The sequence below is a fragment of the Eurosta solidaginis genome, unplaced genomic scaffold (assembly GCF_040869045.1).
Source record: "Eurosta solidaginis isolate ZX-2024a unplaced genomic scaffold, ASM4086904v1 ctg00001140.1, whole genome shotgun sequence".
Classification (NCBI taxonomy): Eukaryota; Metazoa; Arthropoda; class Insecta; order Diptera; family Tephritidae; genus Eurosta; species Eurosta solidaginis.
In genome coordinates this window covers 270,338-296,821 of record NW_027136962.1, presented here as the reverse complement: position 1 = coordinate 296,821, position 26,484 = coordinate 270,338, and the positions used below count along the sequence as shown (strand labels likewise).

The window sequence follows — 26,484 nt, the reverse complement described above, 5'->3', positions numbered from 1 at the left end:
TTAAATTATCAGCTGCAGCCACTAAATCAGGTGATGGTAAGTCAAAATCGGTTGATAAATCAAAAGCCAAAAAAGATAGTGCAACATTAAAGAAAAAATCGTCGAGTGGTGTTAAAAAGGCAAGTGGTGAGAAAAAAGTGAAAAAAGCTGTTGCCACTAAGAAAACCGCCGAAAAAAAGAAAAGTGAGAAATCTAAGGCTAAAGACGCAAAAAAGACTGGCGCCGTTAAAGCCAAGCCAACCAAGTCGAAATCTGCCACCGCTAAGTCAAAGGCAACAAAAGCAAAAGCAACTGCTACCAAACCAAAAAAAGCTGCGACTAAAAAGCCAGCTGCAAAAAAGGCATCAGCTAAAAAATAAATATGCTGCGTTTTTTGTGATAATTTACAAGGACACAACATTCATTAAATGTTGAATTATCAATAAGCCCTTTTCAGGGCTACAAAATATACAAACAAAAAGATCAAAAATGTACGCAATACGTCTGACTACAGCGTTGCTTCGCCATAATAATTAACCGCTCTAGTGTCTGACACTGTAAGTCAGCCCTACCATGCTGACCAATTTTAAAATTGATGTTTCAATTGCAAAACAAAATTAAAAATTTTCATCGACTTAGAAAAATTCATATCTCTTTGTTAATTTATATTTTGTGGCCCTGAAAAGCGCCTTTTTGTTAATATTTTTTGATGTTTCAATTGCAAAACAAAATTAAAAATTTTCATCGACTTAGAAAAATTCATATCTCTTTGTTAATTTATATTTTGTGGCCCTGAAAAGGGCCTTTTTGTTAACATTTTTCACTTTTATACATATTTTCCTCAGTCGCACAAATTACTTGGAGCTTGTGTATTTGGTAACAGCCTTAGTACCCTCACTCACGGCATGCTTAGCCAATTCACCAGGCAACAATAGGCGTACGGCAGTTTGAATTTCGCGACTAGTAATTGTTGAACGTTTAAAAAAAGTGCTAAATAGAAAAAATGACTGGTCGTGGCAAAGGTGGAAAAGGATTAGGTAAAGGTGGCGCCAAACGTCATCGCAAAGTTTTACGTGATAACATCCAAGGTATCACAAAGCCAGCTATTCGACGTTTAGCACGTCGTGGTGGCGTAAAACGTATATCTGGTTTAATATATGAAGAAACTCGTGGTGTTTTAAAAGTATTTTTGGAAAATGTTATCCGTGATGCAGTCACTTATACTGAACATGCTAAAAGGAAAACAGTTACGGCTATGGATGTTGTATATGCATTGAAGAGGCAGGGTCGTACATTGTATGGTTTCGGCGGTTAAATTCATTTTTACGGACATATTAACACAAAATAAATATACATTCAAACAAACGGTCCTTTTCAGGACCACAATATTTTTTAACAAAGATTTCAAAATTTCTCTAATACAATACATAACAGAAAGATATGTTATTAAGATGTACATGCATATGTAGTATGTATGAATGTTCGTTTAAACTAAGTAGCATACGTATGTATGCATAATGAAAACTCATGCAAATGAATATACCCCGACACAAGCCAAGCGATATAAATATGTCTATAATAGCAGGCTTATTTTCAAAAATGGCATAAGTTCATTTTTGTAAAAAAATAAACTTAATCTGATTTTAGTAGCAAGAGTATCTGAATACACTAAACTATAAAGTATATAACAAAATTTACTTAAATCGACTTATATCATTTAAAAAAAAAAAGGACAAATTCACAGCTGCGAGTATACACATTAAAATAGCCATACTTATACCAATTTAGGCAAACAAATTTTGCCAACGACCATACCACGCTGAATACATCGGTTCTCGTCCGATCACCGAAATTAAGCAGCGTCGGGCGCGGTTAGTACTTAGATGGGGGACCGCTTGGGAACACCGCGTGTTGTTGGCATATCCAACTTTTTCTTTTATTTTATGTATATATATGTACATAAATATTTTTTTTATTAAATTGCATTTAATTGAATAAATACTTGGAATACAATTTAATATTTCTATAGATTCAATGGAAAAATTTCATACGCGCGCATACATTTACGTGCATAATAATATTAGTTATAATTTTTTACCATATCAATTATTGATTTAAAGCTTATAAGCATTCATCATATAAATACAAAATGAATCTGCATAGTACAAATTCATACTCATCCACCTATTATAGTACTTAAAATGGACGCTGATGTCCGATTATGTTCAGATATGTATATTATAATCATATTGATAATTAATAAGCATTCAATGAGAATTTTTTTTATTTTTTTTTTTGAATGTCATGAAATTTCATTTAATTATACATATAAGTTGTAGACGTCCAATATCAATAATCAATTCAGACTAAAATTCCAAACTTTAGATGCCTTTAAGTGAAGCCATATAGGGTTACTCTAGTGTTGCAATAGAAATATTTAAAAAATTTTTTAAAATAAAATAATGTTGTTAAAACTCAACGAAGATAAGTTTTTTGATTTCTAATTTAACATATTTTATATATCCGAATTAAAATTTTGATTAGTACAAATATATTTTAAGAAATTTCACTTAATTGAGAAAAAATTCGATTTTATCAGTGCAAACTTTTGATTAAAATGCCTGACACTCCGAAAATATGAAATTCATCAATTTAAATGAATTCGTATATCAAACTAACACATTTCAGTTATCTATTTTTACATGAATATTTGCAATAACTTTAATATGTGAATTTTAATTAATTTATTAAGATGAAAAGTTTATCAAATGTAAATGGTACGTAGCACTGAAATGAAAACATTTGTCATCCATCTTTTCGCTGCGCTTCTCAAATTTTAAACAGAGTATCGCATTCTATGCGCTTGTATAAAAAAGTATAAATAGTGAGTTTGTGCTTTGTGTGCTTAAATTGATAAATATTTTCAAGTGTTAATAAAAGTTTAAATAAAATAATTAAGTGAAAATGTCTGACACAATCGCTGTTGCAAATGTTAGCTCACCAGTAGCTGCTTCTGCTGCTGTTGCTGAGAAGAAAGTTGCTGCTAAAAAAGCAACTAAACCCAAAAAACCATCGGTTGCTCCCACTCATCCACCAACTCAACAAATGGTAGATGCATCGATTAAGAATTTGAAGGAACGTGGTGGCTCATCACTTTTGGCAATTAAGAAATATATTAGTGCAACATATAAATGTGACGCCCAAAAATTGGCACCATTTATTAAGCGCTATTTGAAATCGGCTGTTACTAGTGGAAAATTGATTCAAACCAAAGGAAAGGGGGCATCTGGTTCATTTAAATTATCAGCTGCAGCCACTAAATCAGGTGATGGTAAGTCAAAATCGGTTGATAAATCAAAAGCCAAAAAAGATAGTGCAACATTAAAGAAAAAATCGTCGAGTGGTGTTAAAAAGGCAAGTGGTGAGAAAAAAGTGAAAAAAGCTGTTGCCACTAAGAAAACCGCCGAAAAAAAGAAAAGTGAGAAATCTAAGGCTAAAGACGCAAAAAAGACTGGCGCCGTTAAAGCCAAGCCAACCAAGTCGAAATCTGCCACCGCTAAGTCAAAGGCAACAAAAGCAAAAGCAACTGCTACCAAACCAAAAAAAGCTGCGACTAAAAAGCCAGCTGCAAAAAAGGCATCAGCTAAAAAATAAATATGCTGCGTTTTTTGTGATAATTTACAAGGACACAACATTCATTAAATGTTGAATTATCAATAAGCCCTTTTCAGGGCTACAAAATATACAAACAAAAAGATCAAAAATGTACGCAATACGTCTGACTACAGCGTTGCTTCGCCATAATAATTAACCGCTCTAGTGTCTGACACTGTAAGTCAGCCCTACCATGCTGACCAATTTTAAAATTGATGTTTCAATTGCAAAACAAAATTAAAAATTTTCATCGACTTAGAAAAATTCATATCTCTTTGTTAATTTATATTTTGTGGCCCTGAAAAGCGCCTTTTTGTTAATATTTTTTGATGTTTCAATTGCAAAACAAAATTAAAAATTTTCATCGACTTAGAAAAATTCATATCTCTTTGTTAATTTATATTTTGTGGCCCTGAAAAGGGCCTTTTTGTTAACATTTTTCACTTTTATACATATTTTCCTCAGTCGCACAAATTACTTGGAGCTTGTGTATTTGGTAACAGCCTTAGTACCCTCACTCACGGCATGCTTAGCCAATTCACCAGGCAACAATAGGCGTACGGCAGTTTGAATTTCGCGACTAGTAATTGTTGAACGTTTAAAAAAAGTGCTAAATAGAAAAAATGACTGGTCGTGGCAAAGGTGGAAAAGGATTAGGTAAAGGTGGCGCCAAACGTCATCGCAAAGTTTTACGTGATAACATCCAAGGTATCACAAAGCCAGCTATTCGACGTTTAGCACGTCGTGGTGGCGTAAAACGTATATCTGGTTTAATATATGAAGAAACTCGTGGTGTTTTAAAAGTATTTTTGGAAAATGTTATCCGTGATGCAGTCACTTATACTGAACATGCTAAAAGGAAAACAGTTACGGCTATGGATGTTGTATATGCATTGAAGAGGCAGGGTCGTACATTGTATGGTTTCGGCGGTTAAATTCATTTTTACGGACATATTAACACAAAATAAATATACATTCAAACAAACGGTCCTTTTCAGGACCACAATATTTTTTAACAAAGATTTCAAAATTTCTCTAATACAATACATAACAGAAAGATATGTTATTAAGATGTACATGCATATGTAGTATGTATGAATGTTCGTTTAAACTAAGTAGCATACGTATGTATGCATAATGAAAACTCATGCAAATGAATATACCCCGACACAAGCCAAGCGATATAAATATGTCTATAATAGCAGGCTTATTTTCAAAAATGGCATAAGTTCATTTTTGTAAAAAAATAAACTTAATCTGATTTTAGTAGCAAGAGTATCTGAATACACTAAACTATAAAGTATATAACAAAATTTACTTAAATCGACTTATATCATTTAAAAAAAAAAAGGACAAATTCACAGCTGCGAGTATACACATTAAAATAGCCATACTTATACCAATTTAGGCAAACAAATTTTGCCAACGACCATACCACGCTGAATACATCGGTTCTCGTCCGATCACCGAAATTAAGCAGCGTCGGGCGCGGTTAGTACTTAGATGGGGGACCGCTTGGGAACACCGCGTGTTGTTGGCATATCCAACTTTTTCTTTTATTTTATGTATATATATGTACATAAATATTTTTTTTATTAAATTGCATTTAATTGAATAAATACTTGGAATACAATTTAATATTTCTATAGATTCAATGGAAAAATTTCATACGCGCGCATACATTTACGTGCATAATAATATTAGTTATAATTTTTTACCATATCAATTATTGATTTAAAGCTTATAAGCATTCATCATATAAATACAAAATGAATCTGCATAGTACAAATTCATACTCATCCACCTATTATAGTACTTAAAATGGACGCTGATGTCCGATTATGTTCAGATATGTATATTATAATCATATTGATAATTAATAAGCATTCAATGAGAATTTTTTTTATTTTTTTTTTTGAATGTCATGAAATTTCATTTAATTATACATATAAGTTGTAGACGTCCAATATCAATAATCAATTCAGACTAAAATTCCAAACTTTAGATGCCTTTAAGTGAAGCCATATAGGGTTACTCTAGTGTTGCAATAGAAATATTTAAAAAATTTTTTAAAATAAAATAATGTTGTTAAAACTCAACGAAGATAAGTTTTTTGATTTCTAATTTAACATATTTTATATATCCGAATTAAAATTTTGATTAGTACAAATATATTTTAAGAAATTTCACTTAATTGAGAAAAAATTCGATTTTATCAGTGCAAACTTTTGATTAAAATGCCTGACACTCCGAAAATATGAAATTCATCAATTTAAATGAATTCGTATATCAAACTAACACATTTCAGTTATCTATTTTTACATGAATATTTGCAATAACTTTAATATGTGAATTTTAATTAATTTATTAAGATGAAAAGTTTATCAAATGTAAATGGTACGTAGCACTGAAATGAAAACATTTGTCATCCATCTTTTCGCTGCGCTTCTCAAATTTTAAACAGAGTATCGCATTCTATGCGCTTGTATAAAAAAGTATAAATAGTGAGTTTGTGCTTTGTGTGCTTAAATTGATAAATATTTTCAAGTGTTAATAAAAGTTTAAATAAAATAATTAAGTGAAAATGTCTGACACAATCGCTGTTGCAAATGTTAGCTCACCAGTAGCTGCTTCTGCTGCTGTTGCTGAGAAGAAAGTTGCTGCTAAAAAAGCAACTAAACCCAAAAAACCATCGGTTGCTCCCACTCATCCACCAACTCAACAAATGGTAGATGCATCGATTAAGAATTTGAAGGAACGTGGTGGCTCATCACTTTTGGCAATTAAGAAATATATTAGTGCAACATATAAATGTGACGCCCAAAAATTGGCACCATTTATTAAGCGCTATTTGAAATCGGCTGTTACTAGTGGAAAATTGATTCAAACCAAAGGAAAGGGGGCATCTGGTTCATTTAAATTATCAGCTGCAGCCACTAAATCAGGTGATGGTAAGTCAAAATCGGTTGATAAATCAAAAGCCAAAAAAGATAGTGCAACATTAAAGAAAAAATCGTCGAGTGGTGTTAAAAAGGCAAGTGGTGAGAAAAAAGTGAAAAAAGCTGTTGCCACTAAGAAAACCGCCGAAAAAAAGAAAAGTGAGAAATCTAAGGCTAAAGACGCAAAAAAGACTGGCGCCGTTAAAGCCAAGCCAACCAAGTCGAAATCTGCCACCGCTAAGTCAAAGGCAACAAAAGCAAAAGCAACTGCTACCAAACCAAAAAAAGCTGCGACTAAAAAGCCAGCTGCAAAAAAGGCATCAGCTAAAAAATAAATATGCTGCGTTTTTTGTGATAATTTACAAGGACACAACATTCATTAAATGTTGAATTATCAATAAGCCCTTTTCAGGGCTACAAAATATACAAACAAAAAGATCAAAAATGTACGCAATACGTCTGACTACAGCGTTGCTTCGCCATAATAATTAACCGCTCTAGTGTCTGACACTGTAAGTCAGCCCTACCATGCTGACCAATTTTAAAATTGATGTTTCAATTGCAAAACAAAATTAAAAATTTTCATCGACTTAGAAAAATTCATATCTCTTTGTTAATTTATATTTTGTGGCCCTGAAAAGCGCCTTTTTGTTAATATTTTTTGATGTTTCAATTGCAAAACAAAATTAAAAATTTTCATCGACTTAGAAAAATTCATATCTCTTTGTTAATTTATATTTTGTGGCCCTGAAAAGGGCCTTTTTGTTAACATTTTTCACTTTTATACATATTTTCCTCAGTCGCACAAATTACTTGGAGCTTGTGTATTTGGTAACAGCCTTAGTACCCTCACTCACGGCATGCTTAGCCAATTCACCAGGCAACAATAGGCGTACGGCAGTTTGAATTTCGCGACTAGTAATTGTTGAACGTTTAAAAAAAGTGCTAAATAGAAAAAATGACTGGTCGTGGCAAAGGTGGAAAAGGATTAGGTAAAGGTGGCGCCAAACGTCATCGCAAAGTTTTACGTGATAACATCCAAGGTATCACAAAGCCAGCTATTCGACGTTTAGCACGTCGTGGTGGCGTAAAACGTATATCTGGTTTAATATATGAAGAAACTCGTGGTGTTTTAAAAGTATTTTTGGAAAATGTTATCCGTGATGCAGTCACTTATACTGAACATGCTAAAAGGAAAACAGTTACGGCTATGGATGTTGTATATGCATTGAAGAGGCAGGGTCGTACATTGTATGGTTTCGGCGGTTAAATTCATTTTTACGGACATATTAACACAAAATAAATATACATTCAAACAAACGGTCCTTTTCAGGACCACAATATTTTTTAACAAAGATTTCAAAATTTCTCTAATACAATACATAACAGAAAGATATGTTATTAAGATGTACATGCATATGTAGTATGTATGAATGTTCGTTTAAACTAAGTAGCATACGTATGTATGCATAATGAAAACTCATGCAAATGAATATACCCCGACACAAGCCAAGCGATATAAATATGTCTATAATAGCAGGCTTATTTTCAAAAATGGCATAAGTTCATTTTTGTAAAAAAATAAACTTAATCTGATTTTAGTAGCAAGAGTATCTGAATACACTAAACTATAAAGTATATAACAAAATTTACTTAAATCGACTTATATCATTTAAAAAAAAAAAGGACAAATTCACAGCTGCGAGTATACACATTAAAATAGCCATACTTATACCAATTTAGGCAAACAAATTTTGCCAACGACCATACCACGCTGAATACATCGGTTCTCGTCCGATCACCGAAATTAAGCAGCGTCGGGCGCGGTTAGTACTTAGATGGGGGACCGCTTGGGAACACCGCGTGTTGTTGGCATATCCAACTTTTTCTTTTATTTTATGTATATATATGTACATAAATATTTTTTTTATTAAATTGCATTTAATTGAATAAATACTTGGAATACAATTTAATATTTCTATAGATTCAATGGAAAAATTTCATACGCGCGCATACATTTACGTGCATAATAATATTAGTTATAATTTTTTACCATATCAATTATTGATTTAAAGCTTATAAGCATTCATCATATAAATACAAAATGAATCTGCATAGTACAAATTCATACTCATCCACCTATTATAGTACTTAAAATGGACGCTGATGTCCGATTATGTTCAGATATGTATATTATAATCATATTGATAATTAATAAGCATTCAATGAGAATTTTTTTTATTTTTTTTTTTGAATGTCATGAAATTTCATTTAATTATACATATAAGTTGTAGACGTCCAATATCAATAATCAATTCAGACTAAAATTCCAAACTTTAGATGCCTTTAAGTGAAGCCATATAGGGTTACTCTAGTGTTGCAATAGAAATATTTAAAAAATTTTTTAAAATAAAATAATGTTGTTAAAACTCAACGAAGATAAGTTTTTTGATTTCTAATTTAACATATTTTATATATCCGAATTAAAATTTTGATTAGTACAAATATATTTTAAGAAATTTCACTTAATTGAGAAAAAATTCGATTTTATCAGTGCAAACTTTTGATTAAAATGCCTGACACTCCGAAAATATGAAATTCATCAATTTAAATGAATTCGTATATCAAACTAACACATTTCAGTTATCTATTTTTACATGAATATTTGCAATAACTTTAATATGTGAATTTTAATTAATTTATTAAGATGAAAAGTTTATCAAATGTAAATGGTACGTAGCACTGAAATGAAAACATTTGTCATCCATCTTTTCGCTGCGCTTCTCAAATTTTAAACAGAGTATCGCATTCTATGCGCTTGTATAAAAAAGTATAAATAGTGAGTTTGTGCTTTGTGTGCTTAAATTGATAAATATTTTCAAGTGTTAATAAAAGTTTAAATAAAATAATTAAGTGAAAATGTCTGACACAATCGCTGTTGCAAATGTTAGCTCACCAGTAGCTGCTTCTGCTGCTGTTGCTGAGAAGAAAGTTGCTGCTAAAAAAGCAACTAAACCCAAAAAACCATCGGTTGCTCCCACTCATCCACCAACTCAACAAATGGTAGATGCATCGATTAAGAATTTGAAGGAACGTGGTGGCTCATCACTTTTGGCAATTAAGAAATATATTAGTGCAACATATAAATGTGACGCCCAAAAATTGGCACCATTTATTAAGCGCTATTTGAAATCGGCTGTTACTAGTGGAAAATTGATTCAAACCAAAGGAAAGGGGGCATCTGGTTCATTTAAATTATCAGCTGCAGCCACTAAATCAGGTGATGGTAAGTCAAAATCGGTTGATAAATCAAAAGCCAAAAAAGATAGTGCAACATTAAAGAAAAAATCGTCGAGTGGTGTTAAAAAGGCAAGTGGTGAGAAAAAAGTGAAAAAAGCTGTTGCCACTAAGAAAACCGCCGAAAAAAAGAAAAGTGAGAAATCTAAGGCTAAAGACGCAAAAAAGACTGGCGCCGTTAAAGCCAAGCCAACCAAGTCGAAATCTGCCACCGCTAAGTCAAAGGCAACAAAAGCAAAAGCAACTGCTACCAAACCAAAAAAAGCTGCGACTAAAAAGCCAGCTGCAAAAAAGGCATCAGCTAAAAAATAAATATGCTGCGTTTTTTGTGATAATTTACAAGGACACAACATTCATTAAATGTTGAATTATCAATAAGCCCTTTTCAGGGCTACAAAATATACAAACAAAAAGATCAAAAATGTACGCAATACGTCTGACTACAGCGTTGCTTCGCCATAATAATTAACCGCTCTAGTGTCTGACACTGTAAGTCAGCCCTACCATGCTGACCAATTTTAAAATTGATGTTTCAATTGCAAAACAAAATTAAAAATTTTCATCGACTTAGAAAAATTCATATCTCTTTGTTAATTTATATTTTGTGGCCCTGAAAAGCGCCTTTTTGTTAATATTTTTTGATGTTTCAATTGCAAAACAAAATTAAAAATTTTCATCGACTTAGAAAAATTCATATCTCTTTGTTAATTTATATTTTGTGGCCCTGAAAAGGGCCTTTTTGTTAACATTTTTCACTTTTATACATATTTTCCTCAGTCGCACAAATTACTTGGAGCTTGTGTATTTGGTAACAGCCTTAGTACCCTCACTCACGGCATGCTTAGCCAATTCACCAGGCAACAATAGGCGTACGGCAGTTTGAATTTCGCGACTAGTAATTGTTGAACGTTTATTGTAATGAGCTAAACGTGATGCTTCAGCAGCAATACGTTCAAAAATGTCATTAACAAAACTGTTCATGATACTCATTGCTTTCGACGATATACCAGTATCAGGATGTACTTGTTTCAACACTTTATAAATGTAGATGGCATAACTTTCCTTCCTCTTACGCTTCTTCTTCTTGTCGTTTTTAGTAATATTCTTCTGAGCCTTACCGGCCTTCTTAGCTGCTTTACCACTAGTTTTAGGAGGCATATTTAATTTTCACAAAATCACTTCACTATCACTCACACTTTTTAATAATTTTCTAAGTGTCAAAATGCGCACCTTTAAGTGTATTTTTTCCGACAAACCATTCAACCTGTTCGTAACGATTCGCTAAATATTGCCGGCATTAATTTGAAAACATGCGATTGGGGTTGCTCAATGTACAAACGAAAAAGTATATAAGCGCAGCACAAATTGCGTTTAGGAAATAAAGTGCCCAAGCTATTCAGCTAGTGTGTGTATTTGTGAAAAAGTGTATTAAGTGAAATATATAACAACAATGTCTGGCCGTGGTAAAGGTGGTAAAGTAAAGGGAAAGGCAAAGTCACGTTCAAACCGTGCTGGTCTTCAATTCCCTGTCGGTCGTATTCATCGCTTGTTACGTAAAGGCAATTATGCTGAACGTGTTGGTGCCGGTGCTCCAGTATATTTAGCTGCTGTTATGGAATATTTGGCAGCTGAAGTTCTTGAATTGGCTGGTAATGCTGCACGTGATAATAAAAAAACTAGAATTATTCCACGTCATTTACAATTGGCTATTCGTAACGATGAAGAATTGAATAAACTATTGTCTGGAGTTACCATAGCTCAAGGTGGTGTTTTACCAAATATTCAAGCTGTACTTTTACCAAAGAAGACCGAAAAGAAAGCATAAGTGATGTAATCGCCGATTTACATATATTCTTAGACGCCAAATTTAAAACCGTCCTTTTCAGGACGACAAAATATATATACAAAGAGATTAATTATATTGTCATATATATGTATTTATCTATTTTAAAACCTATTAAAACACTTTTTGAAAGAAAAATTTAAAAGGTCATAAGTACACTTTTGGAAAATTTATTTTTTTAACGAAATCTGCGTTAACAACTACTTCAATTAATAAAATAGTGTTTGAAAATATTCATAAAAAAGTTGACTTACATCATTTTCCAGAAGAAAAAAAACTGAGCAACATTAAAAAAGTACAGCATGCAAGCTACTACATATTGTATGTATATATGTACATATGTATGTTTGTATGAGCATCTCGACAAAGGCGCAAAAAGTTGTGGCGTGTATTCATACGTACCAAAGGTACAAACACACAACCGTGCATACATACTAATGTATGTGTTTAGCAAATAAATGTGTATATACTCGTGAGTAGGTATACACACCATATTAAGGGTAAAACTACAGCTGCTACTATCAAAATACGAATTTTCATTAACAGTTGCTTCAGTTATTTTTGATCTTTTTTGTTTAAAAAAATTTGTGGTCCTGAAAAGGACCGTTTATAATATTTATTAAAATATGGAATTAAGCACGTTCACCACGTATACGTCTAGCCAATTGAATATCTTTTGGCATAATTGTGACACGTTTTGCATGAATGGCACACAAATTTGTATCTTCGAACAAACCAACTAAATATGCTTCACTTGCTTCTTGTAATGCCATAACAGCTGAACTCTGGAAACGTAAATCAGTTTTAAAATCTTGAGCAATTTCACGCACCAAACGTTGGAATGGCAATTTACGAATCAACAGTTCGGTACTCTTCTGATAACGACGAATTTCACGCAAAGCGACTGTACCTGGGCGATAACGATGTGGCTTCTTCACTCCACCAGTTGCCGGCGCACTTTTGCGAGCAGCTTTAGTGGCCAATTGTTTACGTGGCGCTTTACCACCAGTCGATTTACGGGCTGTTTGCTTTGTACGAGCCATTTCTCACTTTTATTTTTCACAATTCAAAATAAACACTGATCACTGAACACTTCACTTAATAAACCTAATTTTTATAAATGTGGAAATACATATAATAAAATACACAAAAACGTTTCATTTGTCCATTTTTTTAGGGTTGCAATATTGTGCGAGTTAAAATGAGATAGAAATATTTATGCCACATAATGGTAGCTCACTCAATGTTGTGGATTTTTGTATAAATAGCAGCTACGTTCGGTAACCAAGCTATTAGTTGTGAAGTGAAGTGATAAAGTGAAGTGTTCTTGTGAAAGCTAAAAAAAGTGCTAAATAGAAAAAATGACTGGTCGTGGCAAAGGTGGAAAAGGATTAGGTAAAGGTGGCGCCAAACGTCATCGCAAAGTTTTACGTGATAACATCCAAGGTATCACAAAGCCAGCTATTCGACGTTTAGCACGTCGTGGTGGCGTAAAACGTATATCTGGTTTAATATATGAAGAAACTCGTGGTGTTTTAAAAGTATTTTTGGAAAATGTTATCCGTGATGCAGTCACTTATACTGAACATGCTAAAAGGAAAACAGTTACGGCTATGGATGTTGTATATGCATTGAAGAGGCAGGGTCGTACATTGTATGGTTTCGGCGGTTAAATTCATTTTTACGGACATATTAACACAAAATAAATATACATTCAAACAAACGGTCCTTTTCAGGACCACAATATTTTTTAACAAAGATTTCAAAATTTCTCTAATACAATACATAACAGAAAGATATGTTATTAAGATGTACATGCATATGTAGTATGTATGAATGTTCGTTTAAACTAAGTAGCATACGTATGTATGCATAATGAAAACTCATGCAAATGAATATACCCCGACACAAGCCAAGCGATATAAATATGTCTATAATAGCAGGCTTATTTTCAAAAATGGCATAAGTTCATTTTTGTAAAAAAATAAACTTAATCTGATTTTAGTAGCAAGAGTATCTGAATACACTAAACTATAAAGTATATAACAAAATTTACTTAAATCGACTTATATCATTTAAAAAAAAAAAGGACAAATTCACAGCTGCGAGTATACACATTAAAATAGCCATACTTATACCAATTTAGGCAAACAAATTTTGCCAACGACCATACCACGCTGAATACATCGGTTCTCGTCCGATCACCGAAATTAAGCAGCGTCGGGCGCGGTTAGTACTTAGATGGGGGACCGCTTGGGAACACCGCGTGTTGTTGGCATATCCAACTTTTTCTTTTATTTTATGTATATATATGTACATAAATATTTTTTTTATTAAATTGCATTTAATTGAATAAATACTTGGAATACAATTTAATATTTCTATAGATTCAATGGAAAAATTTCATACGCGCGCATACATTTACGTGCATAATAATATTAGTTATAATTTTTTACCATATCAATTATTGATTTAAAGCTTATAAGCATTCATCATATAAATACAAAATGAATCTGCATAGTACAAATTCATACTCATCCACCTATTATAGTACTTAAAATGGACGCTGATGTCCGATTATGTTCAGATATGTATATTATAATCATATTGATAATTAATAAGCATTCAATGAGAATTTTTTTTATTTTTTTTTTTGAATGTCATGAAATTTCATTTAATTATACATATAAGTTGTAGACGTCCAATATCAATAATCAATTCAGACTAAAATTCCAAACTTTAGATGCCTTTAAGTGAAGCCATATAGGGTTACTCTAGTGTTGCAATAGAAATATTTAAAAAATTTTTTAAAATAAAATAATGTTGTTAAAACTCAACGAAGATAAGTTTTTTGATTTCTAATTTAACATATTTTATATATCCGAATTAAAATTTTGATTAGTACAAATATATTTTAAGAAATTTCACTTAATTGAGAAAAAATTCGATTTTATCAGTGCAAACTTTTGATTAAAATGCCTGACACTCCGAAAATATGAAATTCATCAATTTAAATGAATTCGTATATCAAACTAACACATTTCAGTTATCTATTTTTACATGAATATTTGCAATAACTTTAATATGTGAATTTTAATTAATTTATTAAGATGAAAAGTTTATCAAATGTAAATGGTACGTAGCACTGAAATGAAAACATTTGTCATCCATCTTTTCGCTGCGCTTCTCAAATTTTAAACAGAGTATCGCATTCTATGCGCTTGTATAAAAAAGTATAAATAGTGAGTTTGTGCTTTGTGTGCTTAAATTGATAAATATTTTCAAGTGTTAATAAAAGTTTAAATAAAATAATTAAGTGAAAATGTCTGACACAATCGCTGTTGCAAATGTTAGCTCACCAGTAGCTGCTTCTGCTGCTGTTGCTGAGAAGAAAGTTGCTGCTAAAAAAGCAACTAAACCCAAAAAACCATCGGTTGCTCCCACTCATCCACCAACTCAACAAATGGTAGATGCATCGATTAAGAATTTGAAGGAACGTGGTGGCTCATCACTTTTGGCAATTAAGAAATATATTAGTGCAACATATAAATGTGACGCCCAAAAATTGGCACCATTTATTAAGCGCTATTTGAAATCGGCTGTTACTAGTGGAAAATTGATTCAAACCAAAGGAAAGGGGGCATCTGGTTCATTTAAATTATCAGCTGCAGCCACTAAATCAGGTGATGGTAAGTCAAAATCGGTTGATAAATCAAAAGCCAAAAAAGATAGTGCAACATTAAAGAAAAAATCGTCGAGTGGTGTTAAAAAGGCAAGTGGTGAGAAAAAAGTGAAAAAAGCTGTTGCCACTAAGAAAACCGCCGAAAAAAAGAAAAGTGAGAAATCTAAGGCTAAAGACGCAAAAAAGACTGGCGCCGTTAAAGCCAAGCCAACCAAGTCGAAATCTGCCACCGCTAAGTCAAAGGCAACAAAAGCAAAAGCAACTGCTACCAAACCAAAAAAAGCTGCGACTAAAAAGCCAGCTGCAAAAAAGGCATCAGCTAAAAAATAAATATGCTGCGTTTTTTGTGATAATTTACAAGGACACAACATTCATTAAATGTTGAATTATCAATAAGCCCTTTTCAGGGCTACAAAATATACAAACAAAAAGATCAAAAATGTACGCAATACGTCTGACTACAGCGTTGCTTCGCCATAATAATTAACCGCTCTAGTGTCTGACACTGTAAGTCAGCCCTACCATGCTGACCAATTTTAAAATTGATGTTTCAATTGCAAAACAAAATTAAAAATTTTCATCGACTTAGAAAAATTCATATCTCTTTGTTAATTTATATTTTGTGGCCCTGAAAAGCGCCTTTTTGTTAATATTTTTTGATGTTTCAATTGCAAAACAAAATTAAAAATTTTCATCGACTTAGAAAAATTCATATCTCTTTGTTAATTTATATTTTGTGGCCCTGAAAAGGGCCTTTTTGTTAACATTTTTCACTTTTATACATATTTTCCTCAGTCGCACAAATTACTTGGAGCTTGTGTATTTGGTAACAGCCTTAGTACCCTCACTCACGGCATGCTTAGCCAATTCACCAGGCAACAATAGGCGTACGGCAGTTTGAATTTCGCGACTAGTAATTGTTGAACGTTTATTGTAATGAGCTAAACGTGATGCTTCAGCAGCAATACGTTCAAAAATGTCATTAACAAAACTGTTCATGATACTCATTGCTTTCGACGATATACCAGTATCAGGATGTACTTGTTTCAACACTTTATAAATGTAGATGGCATAACTTTCCTTCCTCTTACGCTTCTTCTTCTTGTCGTTTTTAGTAATATTCTTCTGAGCCTTACCGGCCTTCTTAGCTGCTTTACCACTAGTTTTAGGAGGCATATTTAATTTTCACAAAATCACTTCACTATCACTCACACTTTTTAATAATTTTCTAAGTGTCAAAATGCGCACCTTTAAGTGTATTTTTTCCGACAAACCATTCAACCTGTTCGTAACGATTCGCTAAATATTGCCGGCATTAATTTGAAAACATGCGATTGGGGTTGCTCAATGTACAAACGAAAAAGTATATAAGCGCAGCACAAATTGCGTTTAGGAAATAAAGTGCCCAAGCTATTCAGCTAGTGTGTGTATTTGTGAAAAAGTGTATTAAGTGAAATATATAACAACAATGTCTGGCCGTGGTAAAGGTGGTAAAGTAAAGGGAAAGGCAAAGTCACGTTCAAACCGTGCTGGTCTTCAATTCCCTGTCGGTCGTATTCATCGCTTGTTACGTAAAGGCAATTATGCTGAACGTGTTGGTGCCGGTGCTCCAGTATATTTAGCTGCTGTTATGGAATATTTGGCAGCTGAAGTTCTTGAATTGGCTGGTAATGCTGCACGTGATAATAAAAAAACTAGAATTATTCCACGTCATTTACAATTGGCTATTCGTAACGATGAAGAATTGAATAAACTATTGTCTGGAGTTACCATAGCTCAAGGTGGTGTTTTACCAAATATTCAAGCTGTACTTTTACCAAAGAAGACCGAAAAGAAAGCATAAGTGATGTAATCGCCGATTTACATATATTCTTAGACGCCAAATTTAAAACCGTCCTTTTCAGGACGACAAAATATATATACAAAGAGATTAATTATATTGTCATATATATGTATTTATCTATTTTAAAACCTATTAAAACACTTTTTGAAAGAAAAATTTAAAAGGTCATAAGTACACTTTTGGAAAATTTATTTTTTTAACGAAATCTGCGTTAACAACTACTTCAATTAATAAAATAGTGTTTGAAAATATTCATAAAAAAGTTGACTTACATCATTTTCCAGAAGAAAAAAAACTGAGCAACATTAAAAAAGTACAGCATGCAAGCTACTACATATTGTATGTATATATGTACATATGTATGTTTGTATGAGCATCTCGACAAAGGCGCAAAAAGTTGTGGCGTGTATTCATACGTACCAAAGGTACAAACACACAACCGTGCATACATACTAATGTATGTGTTTAGCAAATAAATGTGTATATACTCGTGAGTAGGTATACACACCATATTAAGGGTAAAACTACAGCTGCTACTATTAAAATACGAATTTTCATTAACAGTTGCTTCAGTTATTTTTGATCTTTTTTGTTTAAAAAAATTTGTGGTCCTGAAAAGGACCGTTTATAATATTTATTAAAATATGGAATTAAGCACGTTCACCACGTATACGTCTAGCCAATTGAATATCTTTTGGCATAATTGTGACACGTTTTGCATGAATGGCACACAAATTTGTATCTTCGAACAAACCAACTAAATATGCTTCACTTGCTTCTTGTAATGCCATAACAGCTGAACTCTGGAAACGTAAATCAGTTTTAAAATCTTGAGCAATTTCACGCACCAAACGTTGGAATGGCAATTTACGAATCAACAGTTCGGTACTCTTCTGATAACGACGAATTTCACGCAAAGCGACTGTACCTGGGCGATAACGATGTGGCTTCTTCACTCCACCAGTTGCCGGCGCACTTTTGCGAGCAGCTTTAGTGGCCAATTGTTTACGTGGCGCTTTACCACCAGTCGATTTACGGGCTGTTTGCTTTGTACGAGCCATTTCTCACTTTTATTTTTCACAATTCAAAATAAACACTGATCACTGAACACTTCACTTAATAAACCTAATTTTTATAAATGTGGAAATACATATAATAAAATACACAAAAACGTTTCATTTGTCCATTTTTTTAGGGTTGCAATATTGTGCGAGTTAAAATGAGATAGAAATATTTATGCCACATAATGGTAGCTCACTCAATGTTGTGGATTTTTGTATAAATAGCAGCTACGTTCGGTAACCAAGCTATTAGTTGTGAAGTGAAGTGATCAAGTGAAGTGTTCTTGTGAAAGCTAAAAAAAGTGCTAAATAGAAAAAATGACTGGTCGTGGCAAAGGTGGAAAAGGATTAGGTAAAGGTGGCGCCAAACGTCATCGCAAAGTTTTACGTGATAACATCCAAGGTATCACAAAGCCAGCTATTCGACGTTTAGCACGTCGTGGTGGCGTAAAACGTATATCTGGTTTAATATATGAAGAAACTCGTGGTGTTTTAAAAGTATTTTTGGAAAATGTTATCCGTGATGCAGTCACTTATACTGAACATGCTAAAAGGAAAACAGTTACGGCTATGGATGTTGTATATGCATTGAAGAGGCAGGGTCGTACATTGTATGGTTTCGGCGGTTAAATTCATTTTTACGGACATATTAACACAAAATAAATATACATTCAAACAAACGGTCCTTTTCAGGACCACAATATTTTTTAACAAAGATTTCAAAATTTCTCTAATACAATACATAACAGAAAGATATGTTATTAAGATGTACATGCATATGTAGTATGTATGAATGTTCGTTTAAACTAAGTAGCATACGTATGTATGCATAATGAAAACTCATGCAAATGAATATACCCCGACACAAGCCAAGCGATATAAATATGTCTATAATAGCAGGCTTATTTTCAAACATGGCATAAGTTCATTTTTGTAAAAAAATAAACTTAATCTGATTTTAGTAGCAAGAGTATCTGAATACACTAAACTATAAAGTATATAACAAAATTTACTTAAATCGACTTATATCATTTAAAAAAAAAAAGGACAAATTCACAGCTGCGAGTATACACATTAAAATAGCCATACTTATACCAATTTAGGCAAACAAATTTTGCCAACGACCATACCACGCTGAATACATCGGTTCTCGTCCGATCACCGAAATTAAGCAGCGTCGGGCGCGGTTAGTACTTAGATGGGGGACCGCTTGGGAACACCGCGTGTTGTTGGCATATCCAACTTTTTCTTTTATTTTATGTATATATATGTACATAAATATTTTTTTTATTAAATTGCATTTAATTGAATAAATACTTGGAATACAATTTAATATTTCTATAGATTCAATGGAAAAATTTCATACGCGCGCATACATTTACGTGCATAATAATATTAGTTATAATTTTTTACCATATCAATTATTGATTTAAAGCTTATAAGCATTCATCATATAAATACAAAATGAATCTGCATAGTACAAATTCATACTCATCCACCTATTATAGTACTTAAAATGGACGCTGATGTCCGATTATGTTCAGATATGTATATTATAATCATATTGATAATTAATAAGCATTCAATGAGAATTTTTTTTATTTTTTTTTTTGAATGTCATGAAATTTCATTTAATTATACATATAAGTTGTAGACGTCCAATATCAATAATCAATTCAGACTAAAATTCCAAACTTTAGATGCCTTTAAGTGAAGCCATATAGGGTTACTCTAGTGTTGCAATAGAAATATTTAAAAAATTTTTTAAAATAAAATAATGTTGTTAAAACTCAACGAAGATAAGTTTTTTGATTTCTAATTTAACATATTTTATATATCCGAATTAAAATTTTGATTAGTACAAATATATTTTAAGAAATTTCACTTAATTGAGAAAAAATTCGATTTTATCAGTGCAAACTTTTGATTAAAATGCCTGACACTCCGAAAATATGAAATTCATCAATTTAAATGAATTCGTATATCAAACTAACACATTTCAGTTATCTATTTTTACATGAATATTTGCAATAACTTTAATATGTGAATTTTAATTAATTTATTAAGATGAAAAGTTTATCAAATGTAAATGGTACGTAGCACTGAAATGAAAACATTTGTCATCCATCTTTTCGCTGCGCTTCTCAAATTTTAAACAGAGTATCGCATTCTATGCGCTTGTATAAAAAAGTATAAATAGTGAGTTTGTGCTTTGTGTGCTTAAATTGATAAATATTTTCAAGTGTTAATAAAAGTTTAAATAAAATAATTAAGTGAAAATGTCTGACACAATCGCTGTTGCAAATGTTAGCTCACCAGTAGCTGCTTCTGCTGCTGTTGCTGAGAAGAAAGTTGCTGCTAAAAAAGCAACTAAACCCAAAAAACCATCGGTTGCTCCCACTCATCCACCAACTCAACAAATGGTAGATGCATCGATTAAGAATTTGAAGGAACGTGGTGGCTCATCACTTTTGGCAATTAAGAAATATATTAGTGCAACATATAAATGTGACGCCCAAAAATTGGCACCATTTATTAAGCGCTATTTGAAATCGGCTGTTACTAGTGGAAAATTGATTCAAACCAAAGGAAAGGGGGCATCTGGTTCATTTAAATTATCAGCTGCAGCCACTAAATCAGGTGATGGTAAGTCAAAATCGGTTGATAAATCAAAAGCCAAAAAAGATAGTGCAACATTAAAGAAAAAATCGTCGAGTGGTGTTAAAAAGGCAAGTGGTGAGAAAAAAGTGAAAAAAGCTGTTGCCACTAAGAAAACCGCCGAAAAAAAGAAAAGTGAGAAATCTAAGGCTAAAGACGCAAAAAAGACTGGCGCCGTTAAAGCCAAGCCAACCAAGTCGAAATCTGCCACCGCTAAGTCAAAGGCAACAAAAGCAAAAGCAACTGCTACCAAACCAAAAAAAGCTGCGACTAAAAAGCCAGCTGCAAAAAAGGCATCAGCTAAAAAATAAATATGCTGCGTTTTTTGTGATAATTTACAAGGACACAACATTCATTAAATGTTGAATTATCAATAAGCCCTTTTCAGGGCTACAAAATATACAAACAAAAAGATCAAAAATGTACGCAATACGTCTGACTACAGCGTTGCTTCGCCATAATAATTAACCGCTCTAGTGTCTGACACTGTAAGTCAGCCCTACCATGCTGACCAATTTTAAAATTGATGTTTCAATTGCAAAACAAAATTAAAAATTTTCATCGACTTAGAAAAATTCATATCTCTTTGTTAATTTATATTTTGTGGCCCTGAAAAGCGCCTTTTTGTTAATATTTTTTGATGTTTCAATTGCAAAACAAAATTAAAAATTTTCATCGACTTAGAAAAATTCATATCTCTTTGTTAATTTATATTTTGTGGCCCTGAAAAGGGCCTTTTTGTTAACATTTTTCACTTTTATACATATTTTCCTCAGTCGCACAAATTACTTGGAGCTTGTGTATTTGGTAACAGCCTTAGTACCCTCACTCACGGCATGCTTAGCCAATTCACCAGGCAACAATAGGCGTACGGCAGTTTGAATTTCGCGACTAGTAATTGTTGAACGTTTAAAAAAAGTGCTAAATAGAAAAAATGACTGGTCGTGGCAAAGGTGGAAAAGGATTAGGTAAAGGTGGCGCCAAACGTCATCGCAAAGTTTTACGTGATAACATCCAAGGTATCACAAAGCCAGCTATTCGACGTTTAGCACGTCGTGGTGGCGTAAAACGTATATCTGGTTTAATATATGAAGAAACTCGTGGTGTTTTAAAAGTATTTTTGGAAAATGTTATCCGTGATGCAGTCACTTATACTGAACATGCTAAAAGGAAAACAGTTACGGCTATGGATGTTGTATATGCATTGAAGAGGCAGGGTCGTACATTGTATGGTTTCGGCGGTTAAATTCATTTTTACGGACATATTAACACAAAATAAATATACATTCAAACAAACGGTCCTTTTCAGGACCACAATATTTTTTAACAAAGATTTCAAAATTTCTCTAATACAATACATAACAGAAAGATATGTTATTAAGATGTACATGCATATGTAGTATGTATGAATGTTCGTTTAAACTAAGTAGCATACGTATGTATGCATAATGAAAACTCATGCAAATGAATATACCCCGACACAAGCCAAGCGATATAAATATGTCTATAATAGCAGGCTTATTTTCAAAAATGGCATAAGTTCATTTTTGTAAAAAAATAAACTTAATCTGATTTTAGTAGCAAGAGTATCTGAATACACTAAACTATAAAGTATATAACAAAATTTACTTAAATCGACTTATATCATTTAAAAAAAAAAAGGACAAATTCACAGCTGCGAGTATACACATTAAAATAGCCATACTTATACCAATTTAGGCAAACAAATTTTGCCAACGACCATACCACGCTGAATACATCGGTTCTCGTCCGATCACCGAAATTAAGCAGCGTCGGGCGCGGTTAGTACTTAGATGGGGGACCGCTTGGGAACACCGCGTGTTGTTGGCATATCCAACTTTTTCTTTTATTTTATGTATATATATGTACATAAATATTTTTTTTATTAAATTGCATTTAATTGAATAAATACTTGGAATACAATTTAATATTTCTATAGATTCAATGGAAAAATTTCATACGCGCGCATACATTTACGTGCATAATAATATTAGTTATAATTTTTTACCATATCAATTATTGATTTAAAGCTTATAAGCATTCATCATATAAATACAAAATGAATCTGCATAGTACAAATTCATACTCATCCACCTATTATAGTACTTAAAATGGACGCTGATGTCCGATTATGTTCAGATATGTATATTATAATCATATTGATAATTAATAAGCATTCAATGAGAATTTTTTTTATTTTTTTTTTTGAATGTCATGAAATTTCATTTAATTATACATATAAGTTGTAGACGTCCAATATCAATAATCAATTCAGACTAAAATTCCAAACTTTAGATGCCTTTAAGTGAAGCCATATAGGGTTACTCTAGTGTTGCAATAGAAATATTTAAAAAATTTTTTAAAATAAAATAATGTTGTTAAAACTCAACGAAGATAAGTTTTTTGATTTCTAATTTAACATATTTTATATATCCGAATTAAAATTTTGATTAGTACAAATATATTTTAAGAAATTTCACTTAATTGAGAAAAAATTCGATTTTATCAGTGCAAACTTTTGATTAAAATGCCTGACACTCCGAAAATATGAAATTCATCAATTTAAATGAATTCGTATATCAAACTAACACATTTCAGTTATCTATTTTTACATGAATATTTGCAATAACTTTAATATGTGAATTTTAATTAATTTATTAAGATGAAAAGTTTATCAAATGTAAATGGTACGTAGCACTGAAATGAAAACATTTGTCATCCATCTTTTCGCTGCGCTTCTCAAATTTTAAACAGAGTATCGCATTCTATGCGCTTGTATAAAAAAGTATAAATAGTGAGTTTGTGCTTTGTGTGCTTAAATTGATAAATATTTTCAAGTGTTAATAAAAGTTTAAATAAAATAATTAAGTGAAAATGTCTGACACAATCGCTGTTGCAAATGTTAGCTCACCAGTAGCTGCTTCTGCTGCTGTTGCTGAGAAGAAAGTTGCTGCTAAAAAAGCAACTAAACCCAAAAAACCATCGGTTGCTCCCACTCATCCACCAACTCAACAAATGGTAGATGCATCGATTAAGAATTTGAAGGAACGTGGTGGCTCATCACTTTTGGCAATTAAGAAATATATTAGTGCAACATATAAATGTGACGCCCAAAAATTGGCACCATTTATTAAGCGCTATTTGAAATCGGCTGTTACTAGTGGAAAATTGATTCAAACCAAAGGAAAGGGGGCATCTGGTTCATTTAAATTATCAGCTGCAGCCACTAAATCAGGTGATGGTAAGTCAAAATCGGTTGATAAATCAAAAGCCAAAAAAGATAGTGCAACATTAAAGAAAAAATCGTCGAGTGGTGTTAAAAAGGCAAGTGGTGAGAAAAAAGTGAAAAAAGCTGTTGCCACTAAGAAAACCGCCGAAAAAAAGAAAAGTGAGAAATCTAAGGCTAAAGACGCAAAAAAGACTGGCGCCGTTAAAGCCAAGCCAACCAAGTCGAAATCTGCCACCGCTAAGTCAAAGGCAACAAAAGCAAAAGCAACTGCTACCAAACCAAAAAAAGCTGCGACTAAAAAGCCAGCTGCAAAAAAGGCATCAGCTAAAAAATAAATATGCTGCGTTTTTTGTGATAATTTACAAGGACACAACATTCATTAAATGTTGAATTATCAATAAGCCCTTTTCAGGGCTACAAAATATACAAACAAAAAGATCAAAAATGTACGCAATACGTCTGACTACAGCGTTGCTTCGCCATAATAATTAACCGCTCTAGTGTCTGACACTGTAAGTCAGCCCTACCATGCTGACCAATTTTAAAATTGATGTTTCAATTGCAAAACAAAATTAAAAATTTTCATCGACTTAGAAAAATTCATATCTCTTTGTTAATTTATATTTTGTGGCCCTGAAAAGCGCCTTTTTGTTAATATTTTTTGATGTTTCAATTGCAAAACAAAATTAAAAATTTTCATCGACTTAGAAAAATTCATATCTCTTTGTTAATTTATATTTTGTGGCCCTGAAAAGGGCCTTTTTGTTAACATTTTTCACTTTTATACATATTTTCCTCAGTCGCACAAATTACTTGGAGCTTGTGTATTTGGTAACAGCCTTAGTACCCTCACTCACGGCATGCTTAGCCAATTCACCAGGCAACAATAGGCGTACGGCAGTTTGAATTTCGCGACTAGTAATTGTTGAACGTTTAAAAAAAGTGCTAAATAGAAAAAATGACTGGTCGTGGCAAAGGTGGAAAAGGATTAGGTAAAGGTGGCGCCAAACGTCATCGCAAAGTTTTACGTGATAACATCCAAGGTATCACAAAGCCAGCTATTCGACGTTTAGCACGTCGTGGTGGCGTAAAACGTATATCTGGTTTAATATATGAAGAAACTCGTGGTGTTTTAAAAGTATTTTTGGAAAATGTTATCCGTGATGCAGTCACTTATACTGAACATGCTAAAAGGAAAACAGTTACGGCTATGGATGTTGTATATGCATTGAAGAGGCAGGGTCGTACATTGTATGGTTTCGGCGGTTAAATTCATTTTTACGGACATATTAACACAAAATAAATATACATTCAAACAAACGGTCCTTTTCAGGACCACAATATTTTTTAACAAAGATTTCAAAATTTCTCTAATACAATACATAACAGAAAGATATGTTATTAAGATGTACATGCATATGTAGTATGTATGAATGTTCGTTTAAACTAAGTAGCATACGTATGTATGCATAATGAAAACTCATGCAAATGAATATACCCCGACACAAGCCAAGCGATATAAATATGTCTATAATAGCAGGCTTATTTTCAAAAATGGCATAAGTTCATTTTTGTAAAAAAATAAACTTAATCTGATTTTAGTAGCAAGAGTATCTGAATACACTAAACTATAAAGTATATAACAAAATTTACTTAAATCGACTTATATCATTTAAAAAAAAAAAGGACAAATTCACAGCTGCGAGTATACACATTAAAATAGCCATACTTATACCAATTTAGGCAAACAAATTTTGCCAACGACCATACCACGCTGAATACATCGGTTCTCGTCCGATCACCGAAATTAAGCAGCGTCGGGCGCGGTTAGTACTTAGATGGGGGACCGCTTGGGAACACCGCGTGTTGTTGGCATATCCAACTTTTTCTTTTATTTTATGTATATATATGTACATAAATATTTTTTTTATTAAATTGCATTTAATTGAATAAATACTTGGAATACAATTTAATATTTCTATAGATTCAATGGAAAAATTTCATACGCGCGCATACATTTACGTGCATAATAATATTAGTTATAATTTTTTACCATATCAATTATTGATTTAAAGCTTATAAGCATTCATCATATAAATACAAAATGAATCTGCATAGTACAAATTCATACTCATCCACCTATTATAGTACTTAAAATGGACGCTGATGTCCGATTATGTTCAGATATGTATATTATAATCATATTGATAATTAATAAGCATTCAATGAGAATTTTTTTTATTTTTTTTTTTGAATGTCATGAAATTTCATTTAATTA

At 32.3% G+C, this 26,484-nt stretch overlaps 7 non-coding genes across 7 annotated transcripts; all 7 read left to right on the top strand.

Moving 5' to 3' along the window:
* Positions 1–1,780: 1,780 nt before the first annotated feature.
* LOC137235884 (5S ribosomal RNA) lies at positions 1,781–1,899 on the top strand. The gene has a single exon (XR_010948087.1). It is a non-coding gene; the product is annotated as a 5S ribosomal RNA (ribosomal RNA).
* Positions 1,900–5,054: 3,155 nt separating this feature from the next.
* On the top strand, positions 5,055–5,173 carry LOC137235883 (5S ribosomal RNA). The gene has a single exon (XR_010948086.1). It is a non-coding gene; the product is annotated as a 5S ribosomal RNA (ribosomal RNA).
* A 3,155-nt stretch (positions 5,174–8,328) lies between these two features.
* LOC137235882 (5S ribosomal RNA) lies at positions 8,329–8,447 on the top strand. The gene has a single exon (XR_010948085.1). It is a non-coding gene; the product is annotated as a 5S ribosomal RNA (ribosomal RNA).
* A 5,424-nt stretch (positions 8,448–13,871) lies between these two features.
* Positions 13,872–13,990, top strand: LOC137235881 (5S ribosomal RNA). The gene has a single exon (XR_010948084.1). It is a non-coding gene; the product is annotated as a 5S ribosomal RNA (ribosomal RNA).
* A 5,424-nt stretch (positions 13,991–19,414) lies between these two features.
* On the top strand, positions 19,415–19,533 carry LOC137235880 (5S ribosomal RNA). The gene has a single exon (XR_010948083.1). It is a non-coding gene; the product is annotated as a 5S ribosomal RNA (ribosomal RNA).
* A 3,155-nt stretch (positions 19,534–22,688) lies between these two features.
* LOC137235879 (5S ribosomal RNA) lies at positions 22,689–22,807 on the top strand. The gene has a single exon (XR_010948082.1). It is a non-coding gene; the product is annotated as a 5S ribosomal RNA (ribosomal RNA).
* Positions 22,808–25,962: 3,155 nt separating this feature from the next.
* On the top strand, positions 25,963–26,081 carry LOC137235878 (5S ribosomal RNA). Its single transcript, XR_010948081.1, has one exon. It is a non-coding gene; the product is annotated as a 5S ribosomal RNA (ribosomal RNA).
* The last annotated feature ends 403 nt before the right edge of the window (positions 26,082–26,484 follow it).